This window comes from Kogia breviceps, chromosome 5, assembly GCF_026419965.1.
Source record: "Kogia breviceps isolate mKogBre1 chromosome 5, mKogBre1 haplotype 1, whole genome shotgun sequence".
NCBI classification, from domain to species: Eukaryota; Metazoa; Chordata; class Mammalia; order Artiodactyla; family Physeteridae; genus Kogia; species Kogia breviceps.
In genome coordinates, this window is record NC_081314.1 from 122,703,892 (window position 1) to 122,721,331 (window position 17,440).

The 17,440-nt window shown below is 37.1% G+C and overlaps 1 pseudogene; it reads left to right on the plus strand.

The window, feature by feature from the left end:
- The first annotated feature begins 381 nt into the window (after positions 1–381).
- On the plus strand, positions 382–3,300 carry LOC131756897 (protein SET-like; annotated as a pseudogene).
- The last annotated feature ends 14,140 nt before the right edge of the window (positions 3,301–17,440 follow it).

Here is a 17,440-nt window from a genome sequence, read left to right on the forward strand (position 1 = left end):
CCCAAAGCGCACCCTACAAATAACTATTGAAAACATGTGCTCTTGGTTTTCAGCCTTCCCCTTCCCCTCTAGTACCTCCTATTGGCAGAGTCTGTACAGGCGCCAGGTGGCAAAGCAGAGATGCGGTGAGAGTCTCTGCTCCAGCATCACACAGTTTAGAAGGGTGGGAAAGGAATTGGACACAGTTCAAAACCTGGCAGATGACCTCGATTTTTAAAAGCACTGGGTCTGATGGAACCGTGCAAGGGCAAGGAAGTCGGAGGCTGATCAGCTTTTCTCTATCAGGATTTAAAATGAGAAATAACCAGAAAGATCGATCATAGAATTGCCTTCTCAGGAAAATTTCAAGACTACAGTAGAGATATCAAAGCAAGGCTGGTGATGCAAATGCTTTACTTTTCAAATCTGTTTGTGATATTTAAACCTCTGTCACCTGGGGCAGCCTTAATTCTCAGAGCTCCTGGTACAAGCCTCTTCCCTTGGGTGGATTCTTGGCTCTTCTCCCAGCATGGCCCCCAAAACCAGTCTTCACTTCCACCCCAAACAAAGAAACTGAAGAAACCAAGACTGACTCCTGCCTCCAGGCCACAGGAAACGTCTGCTTCTCTGAACTTGCCGAAGGAAGAAAAAGAACAGCAAGGGGCAATTGAACGTATTGATGAAGTACAAAATGAAACAGACTTAACGAACAAGCCAGTGAGGAGATTTTGAAAGTAGAACAGAAATATAACAAACTCCGCCAACCAGTTTTGCAGAAGAGGTCAGAATTGATGGGCCAAAGCCCAGATTTTTGGGTAACAACATTTGTTAACCATCCACAAGTGTCTGCACTGCTTGGAGAAGAGGATGAAGAGGCGCTGCGTTATTTGACAAGAGTGGAAGTGACAGAATTTGAAGATATTGAATCAGGTTACAGAATAGATTTTTATTCTGATGAAAATGCTTACTTCGAAAATAAAGTTCTCTCCAAAGAACTTCATCTGAATGAGAGTGGTGATCCATCGTCGAAGTCCACTGAAATCAAATGGAAATTCCGAAAGTATCTGACAAAACGCAGAATAAAGCCAGCACGAAGAGACAGCATGAGGAACCAGAAAGCTTCTTCACCTGGTTTACTGATCATTCTGATGCAGGTGCAGATGAGTTAGGAGAGGTCATCAAAGATGCTGCGTGGCCACATCCATTACAGTACTACTTGGTTCTAGACATGGATGACGAGGAAGGCAAAGAAGAAGATGATGAAAAGGGAGAAGGATTGGAAGATATTGATAAAGAAGGGGATGCAGATGAAGGTGAAGAAGATGAAGATGATGAGGAGGGGAAGGAAGGAGAGGAAGATGAAGGAGAAGATGACGAATGGAACACTGATGGATCCCGACTTTCCTTTTTAAGTTTGCTCCAGTCCCCGGGAGCAAGTTACAGTCTTTTTTTTTTTTTTTTTTTTCTTCTCCTCTTATGCAGTTGCCCTGTTTTTGAGGTCTCCTTTCTCCTTTACACCACGGATCACAACTTATTTGGGGGGGAAATACCTTGAGCAGAATTCAGCGGGAAAAGAATCTCTACCCCTTTCTGTTCCAAATACGTTTTTACCCCTTCCTGTCTCAACAAAAACTTTGTGGAATCAACACCGCCATGCTCTGTGGGGAAAAAAGAAGACCCTCCTGCTCCCTTAGGTCTGCTGGAAGCTGGAGGGTGCTATAGGCCCCTGTGTAGTAGTGCATAGAATTCTAGCTTTTTCCTCCTTTCTCTATATTTTGGACTCAGAGATTACACCGTGTCTCTATGTGAATATGGACAGTTAGCATTTACCGGCATGTAACTGTCTACTTTCTCTTGTTTAAAAAAAGAAAGAAAAAACTTAGAAAAATGGGGTTATAGAAAGTCAGCAAAGGTTGGGTCTGAGATGTTTGGGTGGGTTAAGTGGGCATTTTGACAACATGGCTTCTCCTTTGACATGTTTAATTGTGACATTTAATGGACATCCTTGCAGTTTCAGATGACACTTTTAAAAGAAAATTCTCTCCTAATGATGACTTGAGCCCTGCCACTGGCTGGGAGAATCAGCAGAGCCTGTAGGATCTTATTTGCAATTGACATTCTCTGTTGTAATTTTATTCCTGTTTATTTAAAATTTTTTTCTTTTTATTTCACTGGAAAGGAAAGATGATGCTCAGTTTTAAACGTTAGAAGTGTACAGGTTCCTTTGTTACAATAAAACTAAATGCGTACACAAAGGTAAAAAAAATCTGTTTGTATGTTCAGTTTTTACCACTTCGTGGGGATAATAAATTTCCTATGTAACTACTGAAAAAAAAAAAAAAAGGAAAAGATATTCTCGTGGTAAGATTCATTCAATGATCTATCACTATTTATAAAGCATCTATTTATTGTGAGTGAGGCAGGGTTCTGGGTGCTGAGGATAACTCAGTGAACATGACAGATAAAAAGTCACTTTCGGGCTTCCCTGGTGGTGCAGTGGTTGAGAGTCCGCCTGCTGATGCAGGGGACACGGGTTCGTGCCCTGGTCCGGGACGATCCCACATGCCGCGGAGAGGCTGGGCCCGTGAGCCATGGCCTCTGAGCCTGCGTGTCCGGAGACTGTGCTCCGCAAAGGGAGAGGCCACAACAGTGAAAGGCCCGCGTACTGAAAAAAAAAAAAAAAAAAAAGTATATATATATATATATATATATATATATATATATATATATATATATGTTAACCTTAACCAAAGGTGTCTTCTTCCTAAGAATTGTTTTTCTTTTTCACAAAATAAATTATATGAGTGAATTGAACATCTGTAAGTAGTTTCCTATTGCTGTCAAAACAAATTACCATAAAGTCAATGGATTAAAACAATACAAATTTATGGTCTCACAGGTCTACAGATGGCTTAATTGGTTTCTTTGCTCTGTGTCTTGTCTCACAAAGCTGAAATCAAGATGTCAGTGATCTGGGATTTTATCTGGAACTTCTGGGAAAGAATCCACTTCTAAGATCTTTTAGGGTGTTGGCAAACTCCAGTTCCCTGTGGTTATAGATCCAAGGTCTCCACTCTCTTGCCAGCTGTCAGCTGGGGTTTGCCTATAGCTCCTAGAGACCCTTCTCAGTCCTTGCACATGGGCCCTACATCTGAGCCAGCAACAATGTGCAGTTGAACCCTTCTCCTGCTTAGAATTTCTCTGACTTCCTCTTTCTGCTGTATCTCTCTTCTTCCCTCTTCTAATGTATTTTTCAAACTCACCCTTTAACCTTTTCCTTCATAGGGTTATATTGAGTCCACCCTGATAAAACCAGGATAATCTTCCTGCTTGAAGGTCAGCTGATTAATAAGCTTTTTTACATATGCTAACAGTGCCTAGATAAATGATTGAATATTCAGGAAAGGAGAATCTTGTTGGGGGGTTGGTGCATCTTTAGAATCCTGCCTACCACAATATCACATTTTGGGTTGATTCATGCCAAGTACTGACTGTCTTTCTAGAGCAGGACACAGCCAAAAACCTGCCTGCACAGGTTCAGGTGGTACCACAAAACCTGTTCTGTGGTGAAGAACTGACACAGAGGAAGTAACTCAATATAGATGCTGATGGGAAATGGGTGATAAATTGGGGGGTCTCAATTTTTGAGGAGTTTAGCAGTCTAATTTGCAATGCAGAAAAAGGTCATTTTTTAGTTACATCAGTAGTGAGTAAATCTGAAAACAGGGAATATTGTGAGCCAAGGAGACAGTGGTCATCATTGCACAACTGACCTGTCTGTAGGCACAGGTCCCCCTGGGTAGGGTTCAGGACAGGGCTTTGTTCCTTAGATGGTGGAAGAGTACTAGAGTAGACATGGAGTACTAGGCAGGGAACAGGTCAAAATGAAATTATAGGGCCAATTACAGAATGAGAAGACAGAGGAAGCAGAGATGTAATTCCAGCAATTTAGGGACAGAGAGCTGGCTGTGTGCAACCTTAGAGGGCACCAATTTCTGACTCTTACTTTAAGTAAGTCATTTTCCCAAAAAAGCCTAACACTTCTTCAATGGTGCTCTATGAATACAAATGTCCAGTATAAATCCTTCTCTCTCTAGGAAATATACATTTTCTCCTCTTGTAAATGCAGTGACATATTTGATTTAATATATAACAAGGTAGATATCCTACTGTGTTTTAGAGGTATAAGAGGGCAGCATCTCTCAACCAGCTTTTATTGTATTGACTTTAAAATGTTTTATGCCTGGCTGTTTATTTCGCCATGAATTTTCAAGAGTTTTAGAAGACAAAATATAAATGCAAACAGACATTTACAGAGACAGAATAGAAGAACTTGGAACTTTTCTCCCCTCGTAGCTGTAATTACTTTAAAACATTTCTTTTTGTCTGAAAAAAGAGAATATCTCTCGGTAATCTAGTAGGATTCTTGGATTTGGGAGGAGAATCTTAATTGGTCCTTTGGCGAAGACATCATCGATACACTTCAGAAGCAAAGTGAAGATTTTCAAAGCATCTGCTTTGAGAGCTCTTTCTTGGACTCTGTCTTGTGGCCAAAGACTCTCATACCATATATCCATTTGTTATTAGATGTGTGTGCTGGGGTGTGGAGCAGCTGGGGGAAAAGGTGATAATTACTAAATTGTGTTACTCTGTTTTTAGTCAACTTTTTCCTCTATAATGAGCAAGTTTCTGCTTCACATTTTTTTCTGCAGCTAGCTAACCTGGGCAAAACTTAATCTAGCAGATGATTGAGTGTGGTATTAGCCAACACCATACTGCTTCCAGCTTCCTGTCCTGGGCCTCCCCTCCTGGGTTTATTATATTTCAAGTCTGGTTCTCCTCCAGCTGACTCAGTATCCCAAATATTGCTTTGATTGTGCTTTGGACAGGCCATAATGTGAGTTAAGTTTCAGGAACATCAGAAACCCTTCCCTTTATCCACTCACTAAATGGTCTCTGTAAGTTACTTAATGACCTGTGTTTGAATCTATATATCTGTACCAGGCACAGGGAAAACAAATGCCTTTTTTAGTGTTAACTCATCTTTTAAATAATCGTACAGACATAAAATGCTGTGTGTTTTGCTATAGATTATTGGAATTTCTGCTAAGACAAATACGAATCGACGTAACAATGATTATGATTAGTGTTGCTGATAGTCAAAGTAGAAGAAAAACAACAGGAAGAAGGCAATAATTAAATTTTAAGAATGCATGGGGGAATAAGAAGGGGTATTGTCTCATTGATACGTTGCTAGCATTTCGCAGAAATCTAGGTCTTCCCTGGCAGCCAAGTGAGGCTTCCTTACTGGATAATGTCTGGGACGGTAACCCAATGAGTTGGCAGTAGGTACTAAGAAAGCTAGAGATTCGTTCTCCTGTAGAAGAACCATAGATTTGGCTCTCCTGTAGAAGGATCATAGATTTTACCTTTACTCCCCAAATTGAGTTTCACTTATATTCTATTGGTAAAAGCTATGTATCAGTGATTCAGCAGAATCTACCTTCAAATTCTGGAGATATTACTAGATACCTTTCATTAAGAGTAGACTAGTGACACAATGTTCATATTCAGAGGACAGTGTAGGATAATGGGCTTGAAAGAGCAGGGAAGAGGTGTACAGCCAGCACAAGGCAGCTAGCCCTCTGGAAGTTTTCTGATAGGGTCACCATATTCTGGTTTGTAGGACCAGAATACATATATATTGTCAGTTATCTAAACTACACCAAATTCACAGGAGTCTAAGACATAGACAGGAATGCCATTTTTTGTTTGTTTTTAAAAGATAAATGTTATTTCCATATAGACTAGCTAAGATGTTTGTAGGCTATAATGTTCTCTACCGATTGGCACCTCAAGGCAAATAATAAAATTGGAATTTCTCTAAGTGAGTATAGAGTCAGAATAAGTGATTTATCCTGGACAAGAGAACTTTAAGTACTCCCCTCCCCTGTAGACAAGGCCTTGCTGATATACACCCCTAATGTTGTGTCTGAAGGACAGATTCTACGAAGGAGTGTGGGGTAACTCTGGGTCAGGCCCAGTGTCTCTTACCCAGGTCTTTAAAATTTTTCTCTTCTATTTTGAGAAATTCCTTTATTCATAACTTTAAAATTATGTTAATACTATTGTCTATTTTCAACTCAAATTTGGTAGTAGGACTCATCTCTTGATTAGAACATTGTTCGGTCAATTTCTCAGTCGTCCATTTATAAATTGTTGCTTAGTTTAGTTAATTAACATATGGCCAACTTTAGTCATTATATGTTGATTAGATTAGATTAATTCAGAGTGGTGAGATACATTACTATCACTCAGATACTTCAGGCTATAAGTGAATGAAAGATCTTACCTTAAAAAACTTCATGTAGTTTCTCTGTGAACATGCTTTTCACCTTTAGAGCTGTGTAGAGACTTCAAAAAGACAATCTGGCCTCCTATGCTTTACCTAATTGCTCCCAGCAATAATAATATTAGGCAGAGAAGCCTTTATTTTTTTCAAAGATTTTTAGTATATTAAAAAGCTCTATAAATAGTGATAATAACTTTTTCATTTGCTGTTTTCTAGTACGATTGTTTAGTACTAGAAAATTATCTTTCCATTAGCTGTAATAGCTCCCAAAGAAATGGAATATATCAAATCATGGAGTTACCTGAGAGTTAAAGGGATTTAACTAAATAAAAATAATTATGAGATTGTAAAATATGAGGTTTCTCATTTAATTTGTTTTTCCATGTGATTCCTGTAACTTTATATAATGATTTTTTTTTTCCTATGGAATGACTTTTTTTTTTTTTTTCATTTTCACCCAGAACTTTATTGAACAACATGGTCATTAACCGAACGAACTGTTTGTCCAATCCAATACTATCAAGAATATTCAGGCTTTATCCTTGGTACGCTTTCCTCATAATCACAGGATGAATCACCATAATTCTAGCTTTTTTTTTTTTTTTCTTTTTTTTTTTGTGGTACGCGGGCCTCTCACTGCTGTGGCCTCTCCCGTTGCGGAGCACAGGCTCCAGACGCGCAGGCTCAGCGGCCATGGCTCACGGGCCCAGCCGCTCCGCGGCATGTGGGATCCTCCCAGACCGGGGCACGAACCCACGATGCCCTGCATCGGCAGGCAGATTCTCAACCACTGCGCCACCAGGGAAGCCCTGGAATGACTTTTTGAAGATGTGGTGAAGAGAGCATAACATCCTATTTCCTATTTCTTAGTATACTTGCTTCATCTGGTGGCTGCCACGCTGAGATTTCCTGGTGAATGTGGGAGAGGTGGTATTTCTGTGGTCTTTTGATTCCTTATCAAAAGTCAGTGTCAGTGCCTTTCTGCCAGTTGTGAGACTCACCCTAATCTTACAATAGCACATTTTTTCCCCTTCTTATTCTTCAGGAGTAAAAAAATGGGAGTTAGTTTTTAACAGTGCTTATAATTCAATCTCATCACTGTTACTAAGAGGTCCTCCTACCTTCCACCAGAATATATAGACATTGTATTTTATGCATAGCTATATATCCATTACCACGTTTTCACTTGGTTAAATAAAAGAAATAACTGTTGTTCATATTCCAAATATGGAATAGATGGCCTTGGTAGATAGTCACCAAAGGCTTGGCAGTTTCTTTGATGAAATTGATGAACATTTGTTTAATAAGAACTTTCTACTCTATCACTGTTCCTTAGGGTTTCATCCTGTTAGAAAAATTTTACCACGTTTCATAAATTTCATGAAAGTATTACATAATACACTGAAGAAATGTAATGTGAGAACACTGGTATTCATCCATAAAGAACAATATATAACTTTCTATTTTTTCTTCTTTTCTATGAGTTTTAACATTAAGTTTTTTCACAATGAGTAATTTGTAGTCACTGACTAGGAAACATAGTGGTTTACTGAGTATCTATTTCTACCTTCTTCCTTGCTACCAGAACCCCCCCACTTGTGGAGGATGGCAATGTTTTCATGTGATAAAATGTCCTCATGTGGTAAAATATCATTGCTCTAAACCACACATGGCATCCTGATCCTCTTTGCAATATACTGGGTTTTTAGGCTGTATTGTACCTAAAAGAGACCCTGTGACCAAATTTCAACAAATGAGATATAAGGAAAATCCATGGGTGGATCTGTGAAAAGATTTTGTTGAAAGCAACATCCTGAAGTGGAAAGCCTCCTATCCCCAACCAACAGTGAGACCAAGACTCCTCCATCTCCACTGCATACTAGCAGACACCTAATGGAGAAGAAAAACCTTTGAAAATGAATGACAGGGGGCTGTGAAATGTGCAAGATACACAAAGGGAATAGGAATTTAGTCACTGTTTCAGGATGCAATTGGGCATTCCAGGAGAATGTGTGGTATGTGATACCCACATATCTGCCATCAAATTGTTTTTGCTAATCAAATTCCCATTCTTGGACTCTGTACAGCTTTGCATAAAGAATAGCTTGATCTGTCCTTGGGATATAATGTGAATTCTCTTTAGGAAAGATGGATGAGGAGGTATTAAGAACATGCATAGGAGAAGTATCTCCTTTCCTTCCTGGTCAGCTAACTCATCATCATCGTCAAACACCCACATTGTGAGTGTGGTAATAAGTATATGCCTATAGTTTGAGAAATCACAAGATCAGTCCCTTTTAATGTTTCCTCTCCAATCTGTATAGACTCCTTGTATAGGGATAGGATACAGCCCTAGGTAACCTGGATTACAGTAGCTTTTATAATTATAGAATTTTTATAGACAAAATCGTATAGTCCGGGGAGATCCAGGTTTTAATTAGGGTAAGAAGAGAGAGTTTATGTAAACTCCTTAAACCTGTAGGAGCACTTGATTTCAGAAGTGAAGAGTAAGGAAGTGCAGTTGTAAGTGAGGGCATCTATGATGATGGGTGAGGCAGAAATAGGACATGATGGATGTGGGACAGCAGGATAGGATAAAATGGAGTAGGCATAGCTGAAGAAGGTTGTATTCCATTGAATGACGCAGGACTCAGGGATAAACATTATATTTGGGTGGCCCTGGCATGCTACAATATAATTTGAGTGTTAAATGTTTTGCTTGATATCTTTCACATTGTTAAGTAAATGGTGACATGTATGATAATTTGACAAGCAACAGCAGAAAACGGGTGTTTTTAGACCAGATCTTCCTCTACTGATGATGGCGTTAGGTCCCAATAAACCTATCATAAGATGAAAATATCATTAAGTTGAAAATGCACTTAATACACCTAACCTACTGAACAGCATAGCATAGCATAGCCTACCTGAAACATGCTCAGAACACTTACATTAGCCTACACTTGGGCAAAATCATCTAACACAAAGACTATTTTATAACAAAGTGTTGAATATCTCATGTACTTTATTGACTACTGTACCGAAAGTGAAAAAAAAAGGAGGTTGTCTGGATACAGAATGCTTTTAAGTACATCAGTTACTTACCCTTGTAATTGCATGACTGACTGGGAGTTGCAGCTATGGATATGAGAGTATTGTACCTTTTACCGCTAGCCCAGGGAAAAGACCAACATTCAACATTTGAAGTACAGTTTCTACTGAATGTGTTATCTCTTTTGAACCACTGTAAAGTCATAAAATCACAGGTCATTCCATCAGAATTTGGGGATGGTCTGTACAGTGTCTGTATTTTAACAAGTTCAAAGTTGGGGCAAGTGATTTAAAATTCTGCTTTTGAGAGTTCTTAATTAAAAAAAAATTTAGGTCACTGTGCTAAAGAAGTTTATTTCTATTCAATTTTAAATTTGTATTTTTATTCACATAGGGATTCGTGTTTTACTCAAAATAACTTCATTCAGTGGAGAAATGAGATATAATGAATAATTAAAATTTCAAGAAAAGATTTGATTAGTAAGGGCACATTCCAGCTCGAAAAAAGTTCTATTATTTCCTAGCTGACCCTGTAAATATTAGCATCATTTAGATTCCTTTGGTGGATAAACTTTTCCCCCTAAATGTTTAAAAATCTCTATATATACATGTTCACAAAACAATGTAACTTTTAATTACTAGTTTTATGCAATCTTTATAATCAGTTATTGTCCTTTTTTAGATATAGAAAATATAAGTCATTTAGCTGAATCTACTCTGTCATACATGCATACCCTGAACTTCCTTTCTGTTTACGTTCCTCATTTGAACTTAGTTGAACTTCCTCTTTCTCATCATTAATGGACAGAACGTCTGACTGTGATGTGTGAGCAGTGTAGATAGTTAACTGAAGCAAAGGCTGAAGCATCCTTTACTTAGGTTGCATATTTATTTATTTGTTTATTTTAAAGTTCTGTCTTTTAAAAAAATAATTTATGTTGATCTTATTTATTTATTTATTTATTTTTGGCTAAGTTTTTTCTTCGTTGCTGCACTACTTGTGGTGAGCGGGGGCTACTCTTCGTTGTGGTGCATGGGCTTTTCATTGCAGTGGCTTCCTTTGTTGCGGAGCACAGGCTCTAGGTGCATGGGCTTCAGTAGTTGTGGCACACAGGCTCAGTATTTGTGGTGCACGGGCTTAGTTACTCTTTGGCATGTGGGATCTTCCTGGACCAGGGGTAGAACCCATGTCCCCTGCATTGGCAGGCGGATTCTTAACCACTGCGCCACCAGGGAAGCCCAGGTTGCATTTTTAGAATCAGAAAATTATGAACATCACTCAGTGTCCTTTGACATTTACCAGCATTCAAGCATAGTACTTTTTTTAGCAAAAGTAATTGCTTCAATCACTTAATCAACCTCACTAGCTTCAGATTAAAGGAGGTATAAATCATCATACTGTAATGTTTCAGGAGTTGTTCTGTAAAGAAAATGAGAAGTCAGGTTTCCCTCTGAAAGTACAGGCAGTGGCTGCCCTTGTCTCTTCCTTGTCTCCTGGGATCACTGTGATTCTGGTATTTCAGAGGGCCTGATTTCTAAATCTTACTCTCCAGGGATAAAACTGTGGACTACTGGATCATCTTACTCATAAGTCAAAAGTTAGTTTCTGTGAAACTAATCTCTTCACTTAATAGTTTGAATACAAATTGGAAAAGTCATATAAATAATTAGATAACATTTATCTACATTTTAAGATGGTTCCATCTTCATTTTCACATTTGCAATGGTACCTTGAATGTGATCTTTCATTGCATAATTTCACCTGTAAAGTCCTTTATCTTTGTTACCTTTTTTTCAGATGGAAACAGAGCAAAACTACAGATAGGATCCAATTTTACCAAATATAAGCACCTTGAAAAAAATCAGCATCATTAATGATATATGAAGGAGTATGCCTAATTTAAGGTAAAAACCTACATTATTATTTTCATTTTCACAGTGTGTAATTTCAGAGGACAAAGTTTACGAAAGGCACCTCTGGACCCCAAATTACAATTTAAAGAGGTTTATTCATCCCCAATTCCAGATATCTTCCCTTGCCACTCCTGGTTTCTCATTTAGTTTGAGGTTAGTACAACAAAGTGGACGCTACAATCCACATGAAAGGGAGTGTCAGCCTTGGGTATGGTGCCAACAGAATGCTGCTGAGAGGTTCTGGCCTTTAAGCACATTCTCTTCATAATACAGAGGGAGTTTACAAGTCTCTCTTGTAGGTGGAGATGATGTGCTTCAGTCACATGTACTATTTTGGAAGGTATGATGCCTATTAAGGTGTCTTATCTACAGCTTACAGGGAAAATTACTCTCAAAGATGTTCAAAGTTCCTCCCCAGATTTATAATTCTCCAGAGGCTGAGATCTGAGCAAGCCACTCTATTTTTGGAAGACTGCTATTTGATGAGAATTACTGATAAACATTTCCTTCAGACACCTTATCCCTTAGCAGATTCCAATCACACCTTCACATTCTCTACAAATATATAAATACCATTCATTGATATATTTTTATTTATTCTCTGAATTGGCATCAATTCATTTTAATAACAATAATATTAATAATTATTATTAATAATCAACTTTATAAAAATGATTATAATTACCTATATAACTATAGTTCTCTAAATAACAACTTTGATTATTAATAATTTAATGTTATCCAACACATTGCTAAATTGTTTCAATATAATTTTATTCCATATGCTAAATCTTATAAGAAAATGTCACTTCGGGAATAGAAAAATATTTTATTAATATAGTCACATTTTTTAAATTAATAAACTTTTTGTGAGAGATTCTAATTTTATGAGGGAAAAGAATGATTGTGTCATCACTAAATTCTACTGCTGGAAACAAACTAAGTCCATTTAGTCCCAAAAGCCCTTTATTACAAATGAAGGAACTTAGGTGACTGACTCCTTATTTATTAATGAAACTGTTAACAGGAAATGCAATTTTGAAGGAAAGCACAGACTGAATACACAAAACTCTTTCCAAGAGGTCAGACTTCACAAATAATCAAATGCTAATTATTTGTAGTCACTAAAATTTGGATAATATTTAAAGGGTACATTTTATGATCCTCTTAGGAGGAATTTTAATAAAGGAATTAGGGCCATAATCGCCCCTGAATGAACTTTGTATAGAGTGGGCCTGTAGACCCAGTCTGTTACAGCAGGGACTGTGTTTAGAGAAATGTATTTGCTGTGAAGTGGAAAGAACACAGGATTTGGAAGTAGGATATTTGACTTCTGGTTCTGCATTCACCTCTCTATGTGCAGTGGAAATGATTAAAAAGTGCATGTGTGGGACCAGGGGTTATAGATAGGGAATATCTTTGTACCTTCACCCAATTTTGCTGTGAAACAAACTGATCTAAAAAATAAAGTCTATTAAAAAGAAAAAAAATCAGTCATTCCCAAAGGTTAGGGAAGAGGGAAAATGAATAGGCAGAACACAAAGGATTATTTGAGCAGTGAAACTATTCTATACGATCCTGTAATTGTGCATATGAGTCATCACCTATTTGTTAAAACCTATAGAAAGTACCACACCAAGGGTAAACCCTAAGGTAAACTATGGACTTTGTGTGGTAATGATGTGTCAATGTAGGTCCATCAGCTGCAACAAATGTATCATCTGGTGCAGGATTCTGATAGTGGGGAGGCTTGCGTGTATGTGGGGCAGGAGGTATATAGGAAATCTGTACCTTCTGCTCAATTTTACTGTAAATTGCTCTAAAAATGTCTATTTTTTTCAAAAACAGAGAAAAGTGGGAAAAAACTCATAAGCTTTGTTATTATTTTAAATTCTAAGGAGGACACAAAATCTTTATTAAATAGTTTCCATCACATGATAGGTTTCTATTTCTATTGTGGAGAAAAGATGAGAACTTTTCTATGAGTAGAATTTAGATTAAACATGAATCCAACTGTTCAACTGAACTTTGGCATATAATAACAAAATATGTTATAGGTTACCCTTTGCAGCGTATATATTTAAAATAATTTAGATGCTTAAAGTGCTTTGGGAGAAGATTGTAGAAGTCAGGCTGAGAAAATAAAAGAACTGATGGATCATTTTATGTCACATCCTACTCTATCGCTCCATACTTTCTATGGTTATGAGGGTAGTCTTTTGTTAAATAAGGTTTTGTAATAAAAAAAGGCTTATTTTTAAAGTTACTAATTATTTATTTATTCCTCCTTTAATGAAGTGTTTATTGAATAATGGAATAGTCCAGGACTTCCCAGATTCTGAGGCAAAAAGAGGCGATGACTCAGTCTTTGCCCTTAATATCTTATTGTGTCAAAAAAGCAAGTCAGTGATTCAAAAATATGAAGAAAGGACCAACATGATCCAAGGTCTGATCAGGGCTGAAAGTAAGGACTTGAATTAAAGGGACTTGCTGCATATTAAGGCTCTGCCATTACAAAGAACGTTGCTACCAGGAACAGAAACAAAATCATGAGAGGCAGCCACTTTGGGGAAAAAAATGAAGTCTATTTTAGACACACTGAATGTGAGGTGATGACAGGAAAAAAAAAAAAAGAGCAAGTCAAGTACACAGTACACAGTACACAGTTAAAATACAGTCTAAGTGCTGTAATACAGAACAATACTATAATGAAGATTCTGAAGAAACAGTTGTATGCCAGACAGAGGTATGTTTCCTCTTTCTGAATAGCCAGGGATATTTATGACTTTGGACCGATAAATGCATAGATCTCATTCATGGTACCTGAGTCCATGTGTGTTTCCCTTATTAATGTGCAAACTCCTTAAAGAATGAAGACCTGTTTTCTTCTTCTATAGGATCTAGCACAGTTCTTTGCACAGAGTAAACATATACACAAAATAATGATACACATATATTGCTTTCCCATTACGCCTGATATATGGAAGATGGTCAATAACAGTTCAGTTTCTTTTCACTTGAGAAGTGGTGTATAAATTTTAGCATGCATAATTTCATGCCTTTGTATGATTTTATTTCTTTGTTTTGTTTATTTCTAAAAAGAGTAAATCATGAGGAATTTCTTATATTTGCTGGGATTAAAACCTGATTCTTTGGTTTTAATAATACAGTGAGCCCTCTGTATTTGTGGATTCTGCATCCTTGGATTCAACCAACCAACAGCAGATCAAAAATATTTTGGGGGAAAAAAACTCCAGAATGTTCCAAAAAGCAAAACTTGAATTTGCTGAGTGATGGTAACTATTTACATAGCATTTACATTATACTAGGTATTATAAGTAATCTAGAGATGATTTAACATATACAGGAGGATGTACATTGGTTAGATGTTGGTATCCATAGGGTTCTGGAACCAATCCCCCATGAATACTGAGGGACGACACTATTAATAATGTAGTGAGATTTGTTTGGTATTGAATCTAAAAGTAGATTGTTTTTAACTTACATAAAATTCAAATTGCATAAGCCTTGGCAGAATAATGATAGTATAAAATAGTGTCTGAAATTGCAACCTGTTCTTTTATCAGATTCGTGAACATTTATGATTATGGCCTTATCCACTAGAATGCCGTATAGAAACATATTCACCTGTCAAAACTCTAACTATGCTTTTTATTTTCAAAAGCTGCCTACAATACTATTTTCTCTAGACAATCACCCTAGAAGTAAATGTTTCTTTATGTGAACCACCACAATTCCTTGATTATTCTGTGCTTGAATTACTTATATTTATTTTGCTTATTTGTATATTTACATGTACCACTAGTGTCTAACCTAGATTGTAAATTCTTTGTAAGGCTAAAATGTGTCTCATTCACTTTGTATCTCCTGTGGTGCCCATCTCAGGGCATGTTATAGGTCTTCACCAAAGGTACTGAGTAAATGAAGGATGAGATATTGGGGGATTTCCTTAGGTAAAATTCCACATATGAGGCTCCAATGAGCCTCTTTCTTGGGTCTCTCCTTCCTTTCCGTGTCCAGGGGTCAGTTTCAGATTTCACCATATCATCTCCCAAGCTTGCAAACCAGAAGTTCTCCATATCCCACCCTGGGAACATCCAGGAATCAGCTGAGATTTTTGGTGGGGGTTATACACAGTTTTGTTTTGTTTTGAATTGTAAAGCAACAACCAAACTAAGCACATGTATTATCACACAATGTTATGTGTATACCTACCAGATATGCACAATCTCTATGTCAAAGCATTATTTTCAAAAAGTTAAAAACACAATAATACAAATATAGAACAAATGCATGCCAAAGATTTATAAACCCATTAATGACTGATCCAGTAAAAGAGCATTTTGAGAAACAAGGAATTTACAGGCATTTATAGAAGAACGTTAGAATGAGATTGCTAGGTTACGTAAAAACTGATCAATTTCCTACAGGGCAATAAAACCTTTGTAGTTACCATATGTACCTGAAATAAAAAGAAATCATCAATTTCAGGGTCTAAACTCTAATCAAATAGTAAATGGGTTCATTCTTCTAGATAATTAAACAATCATGTGGGCCTATTAAACAATGTTCCTGCATAATGTCAAAAGGTCACACTATAAAAACCTCTTTAAAAAATTATTTTTATATTGGAGTATAATTGATTTACAATGTTGTGTTCATTTTTACAGTATTTACAAGTTGTGTATAATTTTTCTTAGGACATAGATTTTAATCTTATGCCATAGAACTCAAACTGGGAAAATCAAGTATGATATTTTGAAGGAACATACTACATAGGTCTAATGCCTTTCAAAATAGGCAGACGTAAATAATTCAGGTGTTTTTTTTTTTTAAACATCTTTATCGGAGTATAATTGCTTTACAATGTTGTGTTAGTTTCTGCTATATATCCATATATATATATATATATATATATATATATCTCCATATATCCATATATCTCCATATATCCATATATCCATATATATATATCCATATATCCATATCCCCTCCCTCTTTCGTCTCCCTCCCACGCTCTCTATCCCACCCCTCTAGGTGGTCACAAAGCACTGAGCTGATATCCCTGTGCAATGCAGCTGCTTCCCACTAGCTATTTTACATTTGGTAATGTATACATGTCAATGTTACTCTTTCACTTTGTCCCAGCTTACCATTACCCCTCCCCGTGTCCTCAAGTCCATTCTCTACATCTGCGTCTTTATTCCTCTCCTGCCCCTAGGTTGGTCAGAACCATTTTTTTTCTTTTTAGAGATTCCATATATATGAGTTAGCATATGGTGTTGGTTTTCTCTTTCTGACTTACTTCACTCTGTAGGACAGACTCTAGGTCCATCCACCTCACTACAAATAACTCAATTTTGTTTCTTTTTATGGCTAATATTCCATTGTATATATGTGCCACATCTTCTTTATCCATTCATCTGTTGATGGACACTTAGGTTGCTTCCATGTCCTGGCTACTGTAAATAGAGCTGCAGTGAATATTGTGGTGCTTGACTCTTTTTGATTTAAGGTTTTCTCAGGGTATATGACCAGTAGTGGGATTGCTGGGTCATATGGTAGTTCTATTTTTAGTTTTTAAAGGAACTTCCATACCATTCTTCATAGTGGCTGAATCAATTTATATTCCTACCAACAGTACAAGAGGGTTCCCTTTTCTCCACACCCTCTCCAGCATTTCTTGTTTGTAGATTTTTTAATGATGGCCATTCCGACTGGTGTGAGGTGATACCTCATTGTAGTTTTGATTTGCATTTCTCTAAAGATTAGTGATGTTGAGCATCCTTTCATGTGTTTCTTGGCAATCTGAATATCTACTTTGGAGAAATATCTATTTAGGTCTTCTGCCCATTTTTTAATTGGGTTGTTTGTTTTTTTCATATTGAGCTGCATAAGCTGACTATATTTTGGAGATTAATCCTCTGTCAGTTTCTTCGTTGGCAAATATTTTCTCCCATTCTGAGGGTTGTCTTTTCCTCTGGTTTATGTTTTCCTTTGCTGTGCAAAAGCTTTTAAGTTTCATTGGGTCCCATTTGTTTATTTTTGTTTTTATTTCCATTTCTCTAGGAGGTGGGTCAAAAAAGATCTTGCTATGATTTATGTCATAGAGTGTTCTGCCTA